Source organism: Pinus tabuliformis, chromosome X (assembly GCF_031772625.1).
Source record: "Pinus tabuliformis cultivar Carrire ecotype Pingquan chromosome X, CPIR1, whole genome shotgun sequence".
NCBI lineage: Eukaryota > Viridiplantae > Streptophyta > Pinopsida > Pinales > Pinaceae > Pinus > Pinus tabuliformis.
The window spans coordinates 1,569,972,541-1,569,990,664 of NC_142308.1; positions in this window are offsets into that span (position 1 = coordinate 1,569,972,541).

Genomic DNA, 18,124 nt, shown 5'->3' on the forward strand with positions numbered 1-18,124 from the left:
ACTACAACCTTGACCCAGAGTCAGTAAAGTTTTTGTTACTCAGAGGAGTTAGAGATGAGCTCGTGGAAACCCTTAACACGTTGTCTGTTGGAGGCATTTACTAGCTGAATTATGATGAAATCAAGAAAATATTTAAGAATCACACTATGGTTGCAAGGAAAATAGATATATCTAGTCAAGGTCTAGGAAATTATTCACCCTCTACCTCAGCCATCAAATATGAAATAGGAAATATTTTAGAAGATTTAAAGAGTGAAATATTGCATGCTTTTTCTTTACAAAAGGACACCATTCATATTAAGAAGAAACAAGAGGAGACATAAAGGGAACTAGTTATATTGTGTCCTAGATTCACGAAGGGGCACCCTAGAAATGAGTGTGCACTAAATGTAATAGAAATATTCTTAGTTTGTGATGAGAGTCATGCAACTAAAAAATTCCCAACTCTTCCAATCTTGAAGGAAGTATATCAAGGGACAAAAGTGGTTTGGTGCAATTTTTATTCATCAACCAAAGGAGGTGTCAAGGCCCTTGACCATATCAGCAAGGAATGCATGGTGTACATTATCCTTCTTTAAATCCAAATCAGAACACACCTTTTCAGTCTTGGTACCCTCTAGCCAACTCACCTTGGTCCATACCTTCTCCTTGGTCCTACCCTCATTACTACCTTCCTTAGCCTATCAATTCACCCTTCCAGCCATATCAACCTCCACCTTATCTATTGAGAAATCCTTCACAAGGATGGAGGCCTGAGGTAGCCCAACCACCTACCTTAATTTCTGCTCCTCCTCCTAAACCACAACTACCCCACAATAATCTACCCAAGAAACCTCAAATGCTTTCTCAACCCAATCCAAACCCAAACAACAAGAAGGCACAATAAGTCTATAGTGGGGAAACATCCTACCCTACTTATTTTGTGGAAATTCAAAAAATCAACCTTCAGTCTAGGAAGGTACTTCCATATTCTTAGCCATCCTATCCATCAGAAGATATTGAAGAAGAGAAGGAAGATAGTACCCCTCAAGCCAATATACCTCCCATGAAAGGTTCTCCAACCTAAGTACCACACCCCAGAAGGGGTCGATTTTCTGGGATAAAAAAAGAACATGTGTGTTAAAATACCCCTCCTCTAGGCCATCAAATATGTTCCCATATATAACAATCTCATGAGGGAACAATGTTTCAATGGGTTTGGAAGAAAGAAAAGAGATGTAGCGACTACTAATGTTGTTGGTAAACTTCCTGATCTAATGTTTGGGAAGTTCATCTTCCCAAAGTATTTGGATCCTAGTAGCATTATAGTGGATGTACATATTAATAGTATTGTAGTCCCCAACACATTGATTGACCTTGGGGCTACAATCAATGTCATGACCAAGGAAACTATGTTTAAGATCAACTTCTAGGGAGCCCTAAGTAAAACCACCACGGTGTTGCAACTGGTAGACAGATCTGTAGTCGCTCTTGAGGGTGTTATTGTGGATTTGATGGTCTCCATATATTCCTAGGAGTACCCCACTAATTTCCTTGTCCTCCAACCCAAGACCAAGTTCAATGGGTATCCTCTCATCTTAGGGATACCTTGGTTCGCTATTGTTGATGCTTGTATTAGTTCTAGGGTTGGATACATGAGAACAAAAAATGGAAATCTCACAAAGAAACATTATACCCTCTTTCTCAACCTTTTTTGATCATGATTTTCATATATGGGTAGAGGAATAAGAATAAAAATAATTCTATCATTCATCTCCCTACCGGATCAGTATAATAGAAACCACTCTAGGAAGCTAGCAACTTGATGAGGATGATATTATTAACAATTTTTTACAAAGCCAACATCTTCTTGCCATGAAAATTAATGAGCTAATATAGGAATATTTAGCGAAACCTAATAATAACCCATGGACATAACTATTCACTATTGTTTCTAACTAAATTCATTCCCAATTTGTGGAAATAAGTCCATCTAAATCCTAAAAATCAATGCTTCCCTTTCAACATAAGAATAAGAGCAATTTCTCACTGTGTTGACACAACACGTTGATGCCTTTTCCTGGGACTCTAAAGAGATGAAAGGGATTTATCCCCTAGTTTGTACACATCACATATACATTAAATGGGGGTTTAATCTTGTGCACCAACCCTAGGGAAGAATGAACCCTGCACTTAAAGACATTGTGAAAGAAGAATTGCAGAAGTTATTGGATGCAGGATTCAATTACCCTATATTAAATAATGCGTGGGTGTCACCTCTTATTATAGTTTCCAAACAGAATGGGAAGTGGAGAATTTTTGTTAATTACAGGGAACTTAATAAGGATACAAATAAATATCATTTTCCCTTACCTTTTATTGATCACGTTTTGAATGGTCTTGCAAGGAAGAAGTTCTTTTCATTCTTGGATGGTTTCAGCAGGTACAATCAAATCTAGATCAGCCTTGAGGATTAGGATAAGACCACCTTCACATGTCCATGGGGGACCATTTCCTATAGGGTCCTTGCCTTTTCCGTGTGTAATTCCCCTCCTACCTTCGAAAGGGTAGTGTTGAGTATTTTTTTTTATCTTGTTCATGATATAGTTGAAAGTTATATGGATGACTTCACTTCTTATGGGGATGATTTCTAGGAAGCCCTCTCCAACCTGTGCAAACTTTTAAAGAAGTGTACTGAAATGAATCTCTCACTAAGTCCATAGAAGTGTGACTTTTTTATGAATGCAAGGATTGTCCTAGGTCACTTCCTCTCTAAGGGATCCAAGTTGACCCTAACAAGATTTTCATTATGAAGAGGGTCCCTTTCCCTCAGAAACAAAAGGATGTTTGGAGAGGACGAGATGGATATTATACAAGATTTATTAAGGATTTTAGTAATATTTCCTCACCTTTTTTTGAATGTTAACTAAACGATTCAATTTTTTGTTGGATAGGTAAGTGTCAAGGATCACTTGAAGAGATGAAGGATAAATTGACCACTACACCAGTTCTTAGAGTCCTAAATTTGGCGTTGCTTTTTCATATTCACACAGAAGCATCTAATAGAGTTGTAGGGGATGTCTTGGGACAAGTGCAAGGTAATATTCCTTATTCCATCTATTTTATAAATAAGAATTTATCCAAGGTTGAACTCAACTACACAGTTACTAAAAAAGAGATTTTATATGTTGTACACTCCTTGAACAAGTTTATCCATTACATCACAAGGTACCAAGTTTTTGTACATACTGATAATTTAGCCATTAAGTGTTTAATGAACAAAACTTATGTCAATTCTAGGATCATTATATAGTTATTTTTGTTACAGTAGTTTGATCTTACAATTGTTGATAAGCTAGGAAATGAAAATGTGGTTGCAGATTTTTTCTTTAGATTAACATTTCCTACATAGAATGAAGAGATGATAGATGATAAACTCCCTAATTAGAATATCTTAATAATTTCATTGATGTTCCCTAGGTTTTCTGACATAGAAAACTTCTTATTTGTGAGGAAATTTCCTCATAATCTCTCCTCCAACGAAAAGAGTAGAATTGTAAAAAAAAGTGACCTTTACACTTGGATTGGGGATAACCATTTCAGATTGGGACCAGATCATATTTTGAGGAGGTGTGTAAGGTAATATGAGGTCTTTTACATCCTCTCAGCATTCCGTGATGGACCCTAAGGGGGCTATTTTTCTTCCAAGATAACAACCTTCAAAATTTTCCAAGCAGGATACTACTGGCCCACCCTACACCAAGATGTTAGGAGGTACACCTCTAGACGTGATGAATGTCAAAGGATAGAAAATCCCACACCAAAGTATGAAATTCCACAATAACCTCAAGTGACTCTTGAGCCATTTGAGAAGTAGGGCATGGACTTCATTGGAAAAATTGACCCTATGTCTAGGCAAAAGAGGTACATCATTATATGCACTGATTATTTGACGAAGTGGGCTGAGGTGGAGGAAGTTAGAGAAGCCATAGAGAAAAAGGTGGAATATTTCTTAAGGGGAAACATCTTCTATAAGTTTTGTTTCCCAAGGGAGCTAGTCACTGACCAAGGGAATCAATTCACTTCTAATTTGATATAGGGAATCACGAAGCAACATCACATCAAACATAGAAAATCCACTCCCTATCATCCTCATGAAAATGGGCAGGTGGAAATGAGAAAAGTGCTTTGGAGCATCTTAACCAAGGTTGTTAGAAATTGCAAAAAGGATTGGGTAGCCAGACTTGTGGATGCCACTTGGACCTAAAATACCACATGGAAAGCCACCACTGGGTTCACTCCCTTTGAGTTGGTTTATGGAAAAAAGACACTACTATGCATTGAATTTGATTACAACACCCTAATAATGGTAGAACAATTAGACATATACATCACCAAATCTCAATGCGAGAGGCTGCAATAGCTCAATTCTCTTAATGAACTTATGTTGGAGGCTTGCATTGACACCAAGGTGGTCCAATTGTAGAGGAGGAATTGGCATGACACAAACATCAAAGAAAGGACCTTACAGGAGGGTGAATGGGCCCTTTTCTATGTCTCCAAATTAAAGGACTTCAAAGGAAAGATGATGATAAGATGGCTAGGTCCCTATCTAGCAAAAACTTGTTATGAAAATGGTTTTGTCTAGATCAAAATAATTGATGAGGAGAAAGTTCCATTATTAGTCAATGATTACTAGTTGAATCTTTGCAAGAAACCTTTGACAAAAGATGATTTTATCGATTCAATAAGAAGAGAAATGAATGTGGTTGGAATCCTCAAAGTTCCCAATCCATCGAGCCCTTGATCATCATAGAAAAAAGGATAAAAGACCTGGGTAAACACCTCCATGAGTCACCTGAGGCAAGCTCTTGGACTAAAAAATTCCATAAGGTATTCCAAGAGTATAAAAAAACAAAAAAATATGAGAAGAAATAAAATAATGCCAGGTGAAAACCTCCTTTGGGGTAGTTTGCAAGTCTTAAGGGAAAAGACAAAACAAAAAAAAAAAAAGAAGACAAAAGGGGACCCTTACATTATTTTTCTAACAATTATGTAGGGTTCAAGTGACAGTCAATGGAGGTCAACATATAAGGAAGTATCTTTAAAAAAATCATCTCCACAACTCCAAATTAGCTCTTTGAATGCAGTTCATCCCTCCATTGGTTTTCCCCAAGTTTTCCCATCATTTGATGGCCTTCCTCACCTAATTTTGCCACAGTCTTGAATTACTACAATATTTTCCCATAACTGTTATAGGATACTGACCGTTTTAAGAAGAAGAAGAAATTTGTTTTTTTTTTTTCACTCATGAATGAGGGAGGGGGGCCACAGTAGCCTTATCATCCATTTTCCGAACCCGCTGACCTCTTCTCCACCTTCAATCCCATATTTTTCCATCAAAAATCTTAGTCTTCCACCCCTTCATTCAGCTTCCCTATCACAACAAAGCTCCCTAAAACCCATCTTTAGCTTTCTTATAAATCATCAAAAAATTATGAAGTGATACTTAGAGAAATTATAGGTCCTAGTAGGATCTTTGTGACTACTACAGGAAGACATGCAATCCTATAGTAGTCTGGACGTACCCTATAGGACCATATCTAGAACACCAAATCCAAAAGTTAATCACCATGGAGCATTGGAGGACTACAACCCTAATCCTATGCAACTACATAATCCTTCTTCTCCAAATAGTAGCAACATCTAATCCACAACGACACCTACATTTTGAAGGACCTGCATCATGAAGCTAAAATAAACAAAGGACATTTAAAAAAATTTCTCAAGCCCATGCATGGAGAAATGAAGACAAAGAAATGAAATCTCAGAAGGAATTCAAAGAAGCCTCACCCATGTCCACCAATTTCATGCATGATTCAAGTGATCAACACATTAGAAAGCATCATTAGGTAGGCACGTGTATGAAAAATTCCTAACTTCTCCCCTTGAGTGCATATTGGTTTTAAATTTTTTGTCAATGCATGATAGACGAGGTTTTGTAGGCTAGAATTAGTTTAGTAGTCTTCGCTACCCTCAAACAGTTAACTGGAGTTGTCTTCCTCTCTAGCCACACATGTGGAAAATACAGAATCCAAATGGATGATGACTATGATGGGTGGGCGAATGAGCCTATTTTTGAGTTGTTAACGTAGTAGGTGGGGACTAGCTCACATAGTGCCCTAAGTCCACCACCCAACCACCAATAGCATAAAAGCAAACTTGAACCTCATTAGGCATAAAATTACATTCTAATAAAGGAAATTAAGCCCACTACCACCATTTTTAGTCAAGATATCTATACCAGGGGTCTCATAGACTACTCCAGAGTTTCTACAGGATAGAGAGATAATTACTACAAGATTGTGAAAATTTTCTATATGATACAAACTGTGTCCTACATGATCGCTCTCAAGTGCTACACAATTCTCTAGATGGGTACAAAAGAGCCCGAACTTGAGAAATTTCATCCACAAAACCCTATATTCACAAAGGGGCCTCCAAGGGAAGGGTAAGTGTCTATGTTTCCTCATTACCTATGGATAAGAAGCATGCGCAATTGTTCATTGTTTTTCCACAAAAAATCTTGTAGCGAATTTATAAAAACAAAAAGAAATTGAATTATGAATATTCCTTGTGAATCAAGAATGATAGTAGGGAGATAGAATTTTTTTTTAGTTGGGGATGCAATTTTTCATTTTCCTAACCAACACAAGTGAACTTGCTTTTAAACCCTAGTTTACTCATAATATCTCTAAAATTGATAATTGATAGGAGAATTGCCTTGCAAAACTTTGGAACAACCACAGTGGAATTCATGGGGGGTGGTTTTAATCGAAGATACACCACATACTCATAAAGGATTCACCAAAACCCTCCTGCCATGGATATCTTTGCAAATCACCAATGGTTTGCATCTTTGATAAATTCAAAAGGTTGGATGATGAGATAACTCATGAGTTTGCAGTAGGCCTCCAACCTCAAGGAGAATATAGTGCTACTACTATTGTAAGGGGGCTCATCATCCATCTAAATGAAGAAATAATTAGAGGAGTGACCACATTGTCTCTAGTAGTAAGATGGAGCAAGGAAGAGAAAACATAAGCTATCAGAGCCAGTAAGAACCTTTTCCTCCATGTGGAGTAGCAAATTGAAATCAAGAATGGGGTTAGGAGGAATAAATAATCTCCCTCAAAGCCAAAGGGAAACAACCCCAAGCGTCATAGAAGAAGCTAAGCAATAGGATATCCAAGACTAAACAAACCCTCAAGTTGCAAGAGGAATCTTCCATACTATAGGAATGTAGGGAAGTTCTATAGGAAGGTAGAGAAGTGCTACAGGAAGGTAGGGCATTTCTACAGGAATTTGTTGCACAACTACATGAAGGAGGTGAAGGGTCACAAAAGTTGCAAGAACCTGATCCCTAACTAGACCTTGGGTCCTTTTATAAGTTATTTGAAGAATGAAAAATAATACCTACCAAGTTTGCAGTTCAAATCCTCAAGCTAAACAAAGAAACAGGTAGAAGCCATCGATGGATGCAAATTGCAAGGTCCAAAGGAGTTGAGGATGTGGGTCTGATGGAAGAGAAGATGAAGAATATGGGTGAGGAGATGGATGATTTAAGACTTCAAGAGGAAAATATGAGGGAGAAACTACACATAGAAAATAGGAGACTAAAGTACTAGGTGCAGGAGAAACATGAGCAGCTTACTACTATGGCAAGCTTTGATATTGAATCCATTCAATGTAGGAACCCATCAAAAATCTATGAAATGTTCTTGAAGGAACATTGGCTTCAATTTAAAATAAAGGCCCTAGCACAATATGGTTCACTTCCTTTCCAAGATTACAAAAATTTTATTTAATTATGTCATAAATCAAGTGTTGAGGACAAAGCTAGAATGGATGAATTTTATATGCATAACCTGATATGGACTGATATGAACTTTTGGGATCCCAATTCTAGAATGGGAGATGTAAAACTAATTGCATTGGCCTCTTGAATTACTCATGAATAAGAAAGGGATAAGGAGACCAAAAGGGTCATGACTACGGAGTCAAATCAACCTTTATGGATCAAAGTAGAATTGAGAACCCCTAGACTTGTCACTAGTTGTAATAGCCCCTAGTTGATTTTCTATGTAAATAAAATACGACCAAGGCCATGGGACACATATTTCAAGCTAAATTTTGGGAAAAACATAGCGATGGGTATCAGTGGTGATTAATTAATGGAAATAGAAATTTGCAAAGGCATTGGCATAGGCAAAGTGGCATTAATTGGAATTTTATTTATGAAATAAAGGAAAACATGAGAAAAGAAAGATGAAGAGACACTAATTTGTATGAGAGGAAAATTGAAGGGAAAATGAAGGAAATTGAAGAAAAAATAGGCCTCAATGATAAAAAGATTGTTGAGGACTAGTTCACAACTTTTGTGAGTTGAGTTTTTGTTGGTTAAACTTTTGTCAATTTAGCTTTAGATCTCTTGTTTATTCTATCACTGTTTCATACCCTTGCATGCTTAGAGTATTCTTGGAGCACTTTGGGATACATTGGATTTGGGGAAATAAGGAAAATGAAAGCATCAAAGCACAAGGGAATAGTTGCATTAGCAACTATAGCTAAATTGCTTGGCAGGTAACAAGTTAAATGTATGATTTCCTTATTGATTTATGGATGCATGGTATATGGATGTGATTTTCTGGTTATGTGTTATCATTGGCATATAGAGTTTCCTAGATTGACAGTGGTTTTAACCTTGCCTTGTCGTTTCCTAGATAGCCATGGTGTCGTGGATTTTTCCTTTTGATTATTTTCTAATTAGTGTTTATAATTCCTTATGGTTGTGGGTTAGAAAAAACACTCCAGAAGCCCTGGAACAACTTTGGTTGAGTTACTAATCTTTGAGCCTAGGTTGGGACAAATGCACTAGAGCCATTGGTGGGTTGATTTATTATTCCCTATAGCCAAGTTGGACAAATTCTCCATAGCCCTAGAAGGATGTGGGTTAACTTGCTAGTTCCTAGACCCTTGGAAAAATTGGGTAGAGACTAGTTTGGTTGGTATTAGTGATGTCCAACAGTGGAGATAGAATCATTGAGGTTGAGGGTTGAGGTGTTTTTTCCTTTAGAAGCATCGATTTGGGTTTTCCTTGGTTTACTCCATGTGATCCCACATTCATGATTGGAATATGGCCTAGCGGTGATTGGCTGAAAGAGATTTTTGGTTCGACCCAGTCTATGCTTGGGTAGTATGTCGAAGTCCCTTACTTGGTTGGTATTTTCATATATTAATAAGAGTTATTCTTCTACTATGATTTATGTATACTTTTAGTGATTATGTTGGTAATATTATGGTTGAGTTGTAATGGCTTCCATGTTGGTTATTTCTGTTATGAAACCAGCTCAAGAAAAGATAGAAAAGATAGATCAACGCCTTAGAATTCAGCCTCTTCGAGGGGGAAATCTCCTTTACATTACATAAATGAACAATTCTTCGATGATTCAATTGACAAAACCTCCTTTCTATATATAGGAGTCTAAGGAGTCACAATATAATCTAGCCGACCTAACAATAATAATATAAAGCCACAAAAATAACAATAGAGGGATTCTATGGGGCACAGAAATAACAACATGGGGGTAATAGGGGCACAACAATATCAATAAGGGGTATAACTACAATAGTAATGGGGTAATCACTAGTATTATAGGGACCCAACATGCCCCTCTCCTTCAAAAAAGTGTTGTCCTCAACGCTTGAGTAGTTTTGGATACTTCTGCATAAAATTCTCATCCTCCCATGTGGAATCTTCAGCGGATAAGTTCTTCCACTTGATAAGATACTCTGAAATTGATCGATTTCGTAGCTGTCGAGTTCTTGTTTCTGTGACTGCTTCCAGTTCCAATATAATTTTTCCTTCCTCGTCAAGTTCTGGCAATATTGTTTGAACTGGGAGCTTGTCGCCTATAACCTTCTTTAAACATGAAACATGGAAAATTGGGTGCAATCGAGGCAGGAAGCTCCAATTTGTATGCCATAGTACCAATCTTTTGCAACACCTTGTACGGACCATAATACTTTGGTGATAATTTATTATCCTTCTTAGCTTGCTTTAGGGACATTTTCTTATATGGTTGTAGCCGTAGGAATACCCAATCACCTACATCAAAACTTCTTTCACTGCGATGTTGATCTGCCTGTTGTTTCATTCTATTTTGTGCCAACACGAGGTTATCCTTTAAGAGTTGGAGGACTTGTTGTTGATGTTCGATGTGATGTTCCACTGCCTGAACCTTAGTTCGATGTGATGTTCCACTGCCTGAACCTTAGAATTTTCTCTTAAATATGATGTGATGGATGGTGGTTGATACCCATAAAGTGCCATAAATGGGGTCATTTTTGTTGCTGTATGGAAGGAAGTGTTATACCACCATTCAGCCAGAGGCAACCATTTGACCCATTGTGTCTGTTTATCAGATACAAAGCAACGAAGATATCCTTCCAAACATTTGTTTACTATCTCAGTTTGCCCATCAGATTGAGGATGATAAGATGAGCTATGAGCTAACTGAGTACCAAGACAAGAAAATAATTCTGTCCAAAAATTTCCAGTGAAAATGGGATCTCTGTCACTTACAATAATCTTTGGGTTTCCATGTAGCTTTTGAATTGTTTCCATAAATGCAGTAGAAACTGTACTGGCTTTAAATGGATGTGATAATGCACAAAAGTGTGCATACTTGGTAAGTCTGTCAACTACCACCATGATGACACTCTTTCCCTCAGACTTGGGTAAACCTGTGATAAAATCCATTGAAACCTCCTCCCAACGTTGGCTTGGAATGGATAAAGGTTGTAATAGACCCGGTGTCTTAATTGTTTCAACTTTATTTTGTTGGCAAACCAAACATTCCGCCACAAACTTTTGAATATCTGATTTAAGGCCATCCCAAAAAAATTCCTTCTTAACCCTGTGGTAAGTTTTTAAAAATCCTGAGTGCCCTCCTAAGGGAGAAGTGTGCAATTCCATAAGAATCTTTTGTTTTAGCTGGGAATTCTTACAGAGGTATAAGCGATCTTTGTACCATAACGAATCATTTTTCCAGCTAAATGTATCAGACGTACTGGAATCTTGTTGTAGCTTTCGAATAAGTGCCCACACTTCTTCGTCATTCTTCCATTCCTCCCTTGCTTCGTTTATCCAATCTGGTTGGATAATAGAAATGGCGCACAACAATGCTTCCACATCCTCATCCTTTCTTGAGAGTGCATCTGCCACCACATTTTGCTTCCCTTTTTTGTAGATGATTTCAAAGTCATAACCCAACATCTTTGTGACCCACTTTTGTTGCTCTTCAGAGGATAATCTTTGTTCTAAAAAGTATTTAAGGCTATCATGATCCGTTTTTACCTTGAAGTGTCTTCCCATTAGGTAGGGTCGCCATTTCTTAAGTGCATGGAGTATTGCCAACATTTCCTTCTCATAAATAGCTTTGCTTAAAAACTTTCCCTTGATTGGACGACTTTCAAAAGCAATGGGTCTTTCATCTTGCATTAGAACAGCACCAATTCCATTTCCTGAAGCATCACATTCCACAATAAAGGTTTTTGTGAAGTCCGGTGTAGCTAAGACCGGTGCTTGGCACATTGCCTCTTTAAGATGTTCAAAGGCCTTTGTTGCTTTTGGAGTCCATGAAAATGCATCTTTCTTCAATAATGTTGTTAGAGGTGCTGCTATTCTCCCATAATTCTTAACAAACTTGCGATAATACCCTGTCAACCCAAGAAATCCTCGCAGATGCTTTATGGATGTGGGGATTTTCCATTCCTTAATGGCTTTAATTTTGCTAGGGTCTACCTTAACTCCTTCATGAGATACAATATGACCCAAATATTCCACCTCCTGGACTCCAAAGAAACATTTGGATCTTTTTGCATATAATTGTTTCTCCTCCAATAGTTGTAGCACCTTGTCAACATGTTCAACATGATCCTTCCAAGACTTGCTGTAGATTAGTATATCATCAAAAAATACTAACACAAATTTTCTAAGGAATGGTTTGAAAATTGAATTCATCAAACCTTGAAATGTTGAAGGTGCATTGGTAAGGCCAAAAGGCATGACCAAAAATTCATAATGACCCTCATGAGTTCTAAATGCCGTTTTCGGAATGTCTTCAATCTTCATTCTGATTTGATGATATCCCGAACGAAGATCCAACTTGGTGAAGTAAATTGATCCATGCAATTCATCCAGTAATTCATCAATGACAGGAATGGGGAACTTATCTTTAATAGTGAGCTTGTTGAGCTCCCTATAATCCGGACACATGCGCCATGATCCATCCTTCTTGTGCACCAATACTACTGGAGCAGAGAAAGAACTTTGACTCAGTTGAATTATAGCAGCCTCTAGTATTTTTGCAACCATACGTTCAATTTCACTTTTTTGGACATAGGGATATCTGTACGGCCTGATGTTTGGAGGAACACTTCCTGGAATCAGATGGATAGCGTGATCATGATCACGCATAGGTGGGAGACCTTTGGGAGTCCTTGGAATGATTGTCCAAGACTTTTTGGAGATCTGGAGAAATAGATGATTCTAATGTGGAAACATCTAGCGAACATAATTGTGCAATTACACCTCTTCGCTCCTTTTTTAGAAGCTTTGTCATACCATTAGAGCTGATTATCTTTCCTGGTTTCCCTGCAATACCCCTTAATTCAACTTCCTTTCCTTCCGTAGAAAATTTGATGAAAAGTTCTTGAAAATTAAAAGCTATTGTACCCAAGGATTGTAGCCATTGGACTCCTAGTACAACATCAGCACCTCCCATTGGAATGGAAAGCATTGGGCTAGTCAATACATATTCTCCCATGGATAGCTTGATATTATGGCACTTTCCAGAGCAATTTATTGTTCCTCCATTTGCAATCATCACTTGACACTCTGGTGCTGGATATAGGAAGCAATTCAATTCTTTTGCTACCCTACAATGAATAAAATTGTGGGTGCTTCCTGAATCAATCAACACTATTACCTTTTTCTTCTTGATTTGTCCTTCTATCTTGATGGTTTGAGGAGTGGTAATTCCCGCCAATGCATTACAAGATATGGTCGGATTTATTTGTTCTTCATCTAGGCTTTGTTCCTGGAGTATATCTTCTTCTTTTGACCTTTCTTGCTCCTTTTCTTCTTCCTCTTCACAATCTATGTAGAATAATTTCTTCTCAGCACACTTATGACCTTTAGTGTATTTGCTATCACAACTGTAACAAAGCCCTTTTGCTCTTTTTTCTTCCAATTGTTGTGGTGTCAACCTTATAGGTTGTGGAAGACTAGGGGCAACAACACTTCCGTCTTTATAGTTGTGAGTGGTATGCTTCCTGGTTGCCATAATTTTGCTTTCCATTTTTCTTGCTAACCTGAATGCCTTCTCTAATGAATCAGGTTCCCAAAGGCGAACATCATGTTGGATATTATCCTTTAAAGACCCTATGAACACATCAATCCTATGCTCCTCTGGAATATCTTTTACCCTTATGTTCAATTTTTGGAACTCCTCAATGTGCTCCATTATTGAACCCTTTTGTTTGAGACTTATCAATTGGCTAAAAAAAGTGTTGCTTTTTGTATCTTCATAATGTGCTATCAATTCTTCCGTAAAAATTGCCCAAGTGATAAATTGTTTACGAGAGAAAAGCCATTGATACCATACAAACTGATTTGGTTCCAAATATAAAGTTGCCATACGTACCTTTTGTGTGTTTTGCACATTATTGAGATCGAAGAACTGCTCCATCTGTAATATCCATGTGGCTAGATCCTTGCCATCAAACTTCCTCATATCGATTTTTGGAATATGTTGAGTCTTCATTCCAACATTAGCATCTATGGAATCATGATTAACATTTCTTTTGTTCTCATCATGAGTTTCCTTTAGTACCCTTTCACCCTTAGGGACTATTTCTTGTAGCAACTTATTCATATCTATCTTCAATTCGTCCATGTCTGTCTTCAAATCTATCTTCAAATCATCCATCTTTGCTTTCACGTCAATAATCTTAGCTTCTATGCCTTTCTTTAAACAGTCCATCTTAGCTTCTACACATTTCTTTAAACCATCCATCTTAGCTTCTACATCTTTCTTTAAACCATCCATCCTAGATTCTGTTCCTTTTTGTGCAAGGGACAGTTGTTGCACTTGGTCTTGTAATTTTGATATATCATGTTGCATTTCTTCCTCTTCTTCATGAGTCATGCTAGAGCTTTCAGGTTCCTTACTAGGTTTTTGCATTTTCTTTCCTCGGGGCATCAGTTACTGATAATAATGCTCTACTATGCCCTTTGAATTCCTTCAAAATAAATTTTCAAACCAGGTTTAAGCAAAAATTTAAGAAAATCTACACACCTTTTTTCACTTTGTAGGAGTTCGATATTGCCTCTGATTTATCTCTGTAATTTCCAATCATCTACTTCTGAATGTGTGAGCTGTAGTAGCCCTTTGTGTCCTCTTTCCAATGCCACAAGTCTGACCCAAATTGGATTCTCCAAGGAAGAGTTATGTGAAATCTCCCACAGTGACTTGCTTATAGACTAGTTTAGTAGAGGAAACTTGTACGACGTGCCACGAGTCACTGTTTCGACATTTGGATCTAAAACAAACATACAAGAAACTACAGTCCGTCCTCTTTCTGTACCTTCTTACAAAATTTCAATCTGATCCCCAAAGAGAAAGTTATGACGATTTTCCCCAGGTCACCTATTTTGAATGTAATTCAGGAGTCTGCAAAAAGACCAACTTCCTCAGATCATATCTCCGCAAATATCGCACGAAAAGCTCTGAAATTTGCACCCAAGGTTCAGCGCGATTTCTTCTCAAATGGGTTTTTTTTTGCGACTTTTGAAACGCCACAGTAAAAAAGCTATCGGGAAAATTCCACGATGACCTGTTTGGAGCAGCGAAACCCTAGAATCCAAAGCTTTGATACTAAATGTTATGAAACCAGCTCAAGAAAAGATAGAAAAGTTAGATCAACGCCTTAGAATTCAGCCTCTTCGAGGGGGCAACCTCCTTTACATTACATAAATGAAAAATTCTTCGATGATTCAATTGAAAAAACCTCCTTTCTATATATAGGAGTCTAAGGAGTCACAATATAATCCAGCCGACCTAACAATAATAATATAAAGCCACAAAAATAACAATAGAGGGATTCCATGGGGCACAGAAATAACAACATGGGGGTAATAGGGGCACAACAATATAAATAAGGGGTATAACTACAATAGTAATGGGGTAATCACTAGTATTATAGGGACCCAGCAATTTTCAAGTTATATCTTGATTATATGATGAGTATTATTTATGTATCTTGTCATGAGTTGTTAATTTATTGATTGTTTGATGAATGTATGGACTAATAAGTGTTGTTGCAAGTATGCAGAGAGGGAATAGAGACTTCTTGGTGATTCTCATATGAATCTCATACTATTATGATCATATATGCATTCATGACCTGTCGCTTACATGGTTTCCATGTGTTTAATGAAATGTATAATGTGTTCTAGGAAATGTAGGTCAAGTTCTTGATTCGAGTTTGAATTTTTAGCTTTATTATCATGTTGATAATGATTCTCGAAAGTCTAAGGCATTTCCTGGCATTTGTTGGGAGGCTAGTCTGGAATTGTGGCTTAGATCTTGGGACTGCACCCTCTGAACTGGGAAAGTTAGGTCACAATAACATGGAGGTAGTGTTGTGCATGTAGTTGGAGGCATATAATCGCACCCAAGCCTTGTCATGCAGTTGGGGGTCTCGGTCAGTGAAAAATAGCCCCAACTTAGGGTTGGTCACTTGGGGTGGTTATTTGGCCCCTAAGTGTCTTGTAGCCCTAAGGGATGTTGTAAGTTGTCAGTTTGTTGTTAGTTTGTAGACCCCACTTCCTTAACTAGAGCTTGGAGGTCAAGTCATGTCATAGTAATTCTTTGTCTCATTTTTACCCTGGTAGGCCAGTGAAATTAGGTAAATGTCGGAGGGGGCAGTTATAGGGTGGTATTAGAGCAAGGTTGTAGCACTAGACCTCAGGGTAGATGTGTTTGTTATGCATGCATTGTGATGGTCATTGTTGCAGTTGTGTCATCATGTATAGGTTGATGATGTTGATGTTGAGATGATTGATATGTTGATTTCATTATATGTACATATGTTGTGCTAATTCAGATTGATTGTGTGTACGAGATAACCTCCCCTGAACTTCACTAAGGTATGTTGATTATGTTTATATTTGTTTTAAACAATGTAAACTTAGAAATGGGAACTGATACGATTACCTGTTTCGTAGAGGTAGCAAAAAAGTGACCCGATTTTGAAAAGTGCCGATGCAGAATACACTCTTTTTTTCGGAGCATATTTTTGACACTTTAAATTTTCTTATGTATCAAAACTATATATATATATATATATATATATATATATATATATAATGTTAGTGATTTTCATGCTGATTTTGAAATATGTTGATGCAGCATCAACCTTTTTTTTAGAGCGCTTATTTTTTACGCTTTAAATTTTTTAATATATTAACTGTGGATATTTTTTTAAATGTTACATTTTTTTACACTTTAAAATTTTTTAAGTCAATTTTTTTTTGACATAAAAAAAAAAGAAAATATAAAAATATATATAAAAAAAAAGACATAAAAAATGTAAAAAATAAATAAAAAATCTCGTAAACCATAAAAAAATTTGCAAAAAAAAAAAAACTATAAAATTAAGTAACTAAAAATTGAAAATTTTTAAAAAGCATTAACAACAAACTAAAAAAAATTAAAACAAACTAGATTAAAAAAAAATAGAAAATTAAAAAAAAAAATACAAAAAATACAAAAAAAAACTATTAAATTTAAGATTAAAAACATAAAAGGAAAAAAAACCTTAAAAAACCAAGATATACTCAAATTAAAAAAATAAAAAAATTAAAAACAGTTAAAATTAAAATAAATATATATTTTTTAAAATAAATAAAAAACCGAAAAATAATTTAAATTTAAATATATATATATATATATGATTTTTTTCTAAAAAACCATTTTAAAAAAAAAAACATATATATTTGATTTTTTAAAAATAAAAAATATTTAAAACTTTAAAGAACATAAATTTACGATTTAAAAAAAAAAAGAAAAATTAAAACATACATTTTTAATAAATAAAAAATATTTAAAATTCGAAACCAAAAAAAACATATATTTTTTCGATTTTAAAAAAAATAACATTTAAAATTAAAATAAACAAAATATAGTTTTGATTTAAAAAAAACATTTCAAATATTTTAAAATCTTAAAGATTTAAAAAATAATACATTTCAAATTTTAAATATATATATATATATATATATATATATATATATATATAATTAAAAAAAAAACAATTTACAACTCTTTCGGATTAATCACATTAGTATTATTTGGTCAATGTTTCGAACCAGCTAATGTGGTTCATCTTCATTAGCTGGTTCGAAACATCGACCAAATAACACTGATGTGATTAATTTGAAAGACATGCTTACTATATTATGGATCACAAAAGCCTAAGATCTAACAAAAACATTTAACTGTTGAATTTAAGCTTCTGCGATTCATATCAAGTTTTGAGAAGATTTTTCAGCATAAATCACATTCGAATGTATTTGTCGATGCATTTCGAACCAACGAGTGCGGTTCATTGTCTTGATGATGAACCACACTCATTGGTTCAAAATGCATCAACAAATGCATTCCAATGTCATTTGCACTGAAAAATCTTCTCAAAAACATTTAACATTAATTTTCTTTTTTTAAATACATTTAACATGTTCTTAAAAAAATTATTTTTTATTTAAAAAAAAAAAAAACAAAAAATCGACCATCGCTCGCCCACCCGTGGGGGCGCAACCCTAGATGGTGGAGTTGCACACGACTCTGCTACCCAAGGCCACGCCCCCACAGGTGGTCGGACGGTGTCTGATAAAATTGTTTTTTTTAAATAAAAAATATTTTTTTAAAATATGTTAATTGTATTTTTTTTTAATTTAAATTCTAAATGTTTTATATATATATATATATATATAGATATATATATATTTTAAATGTTT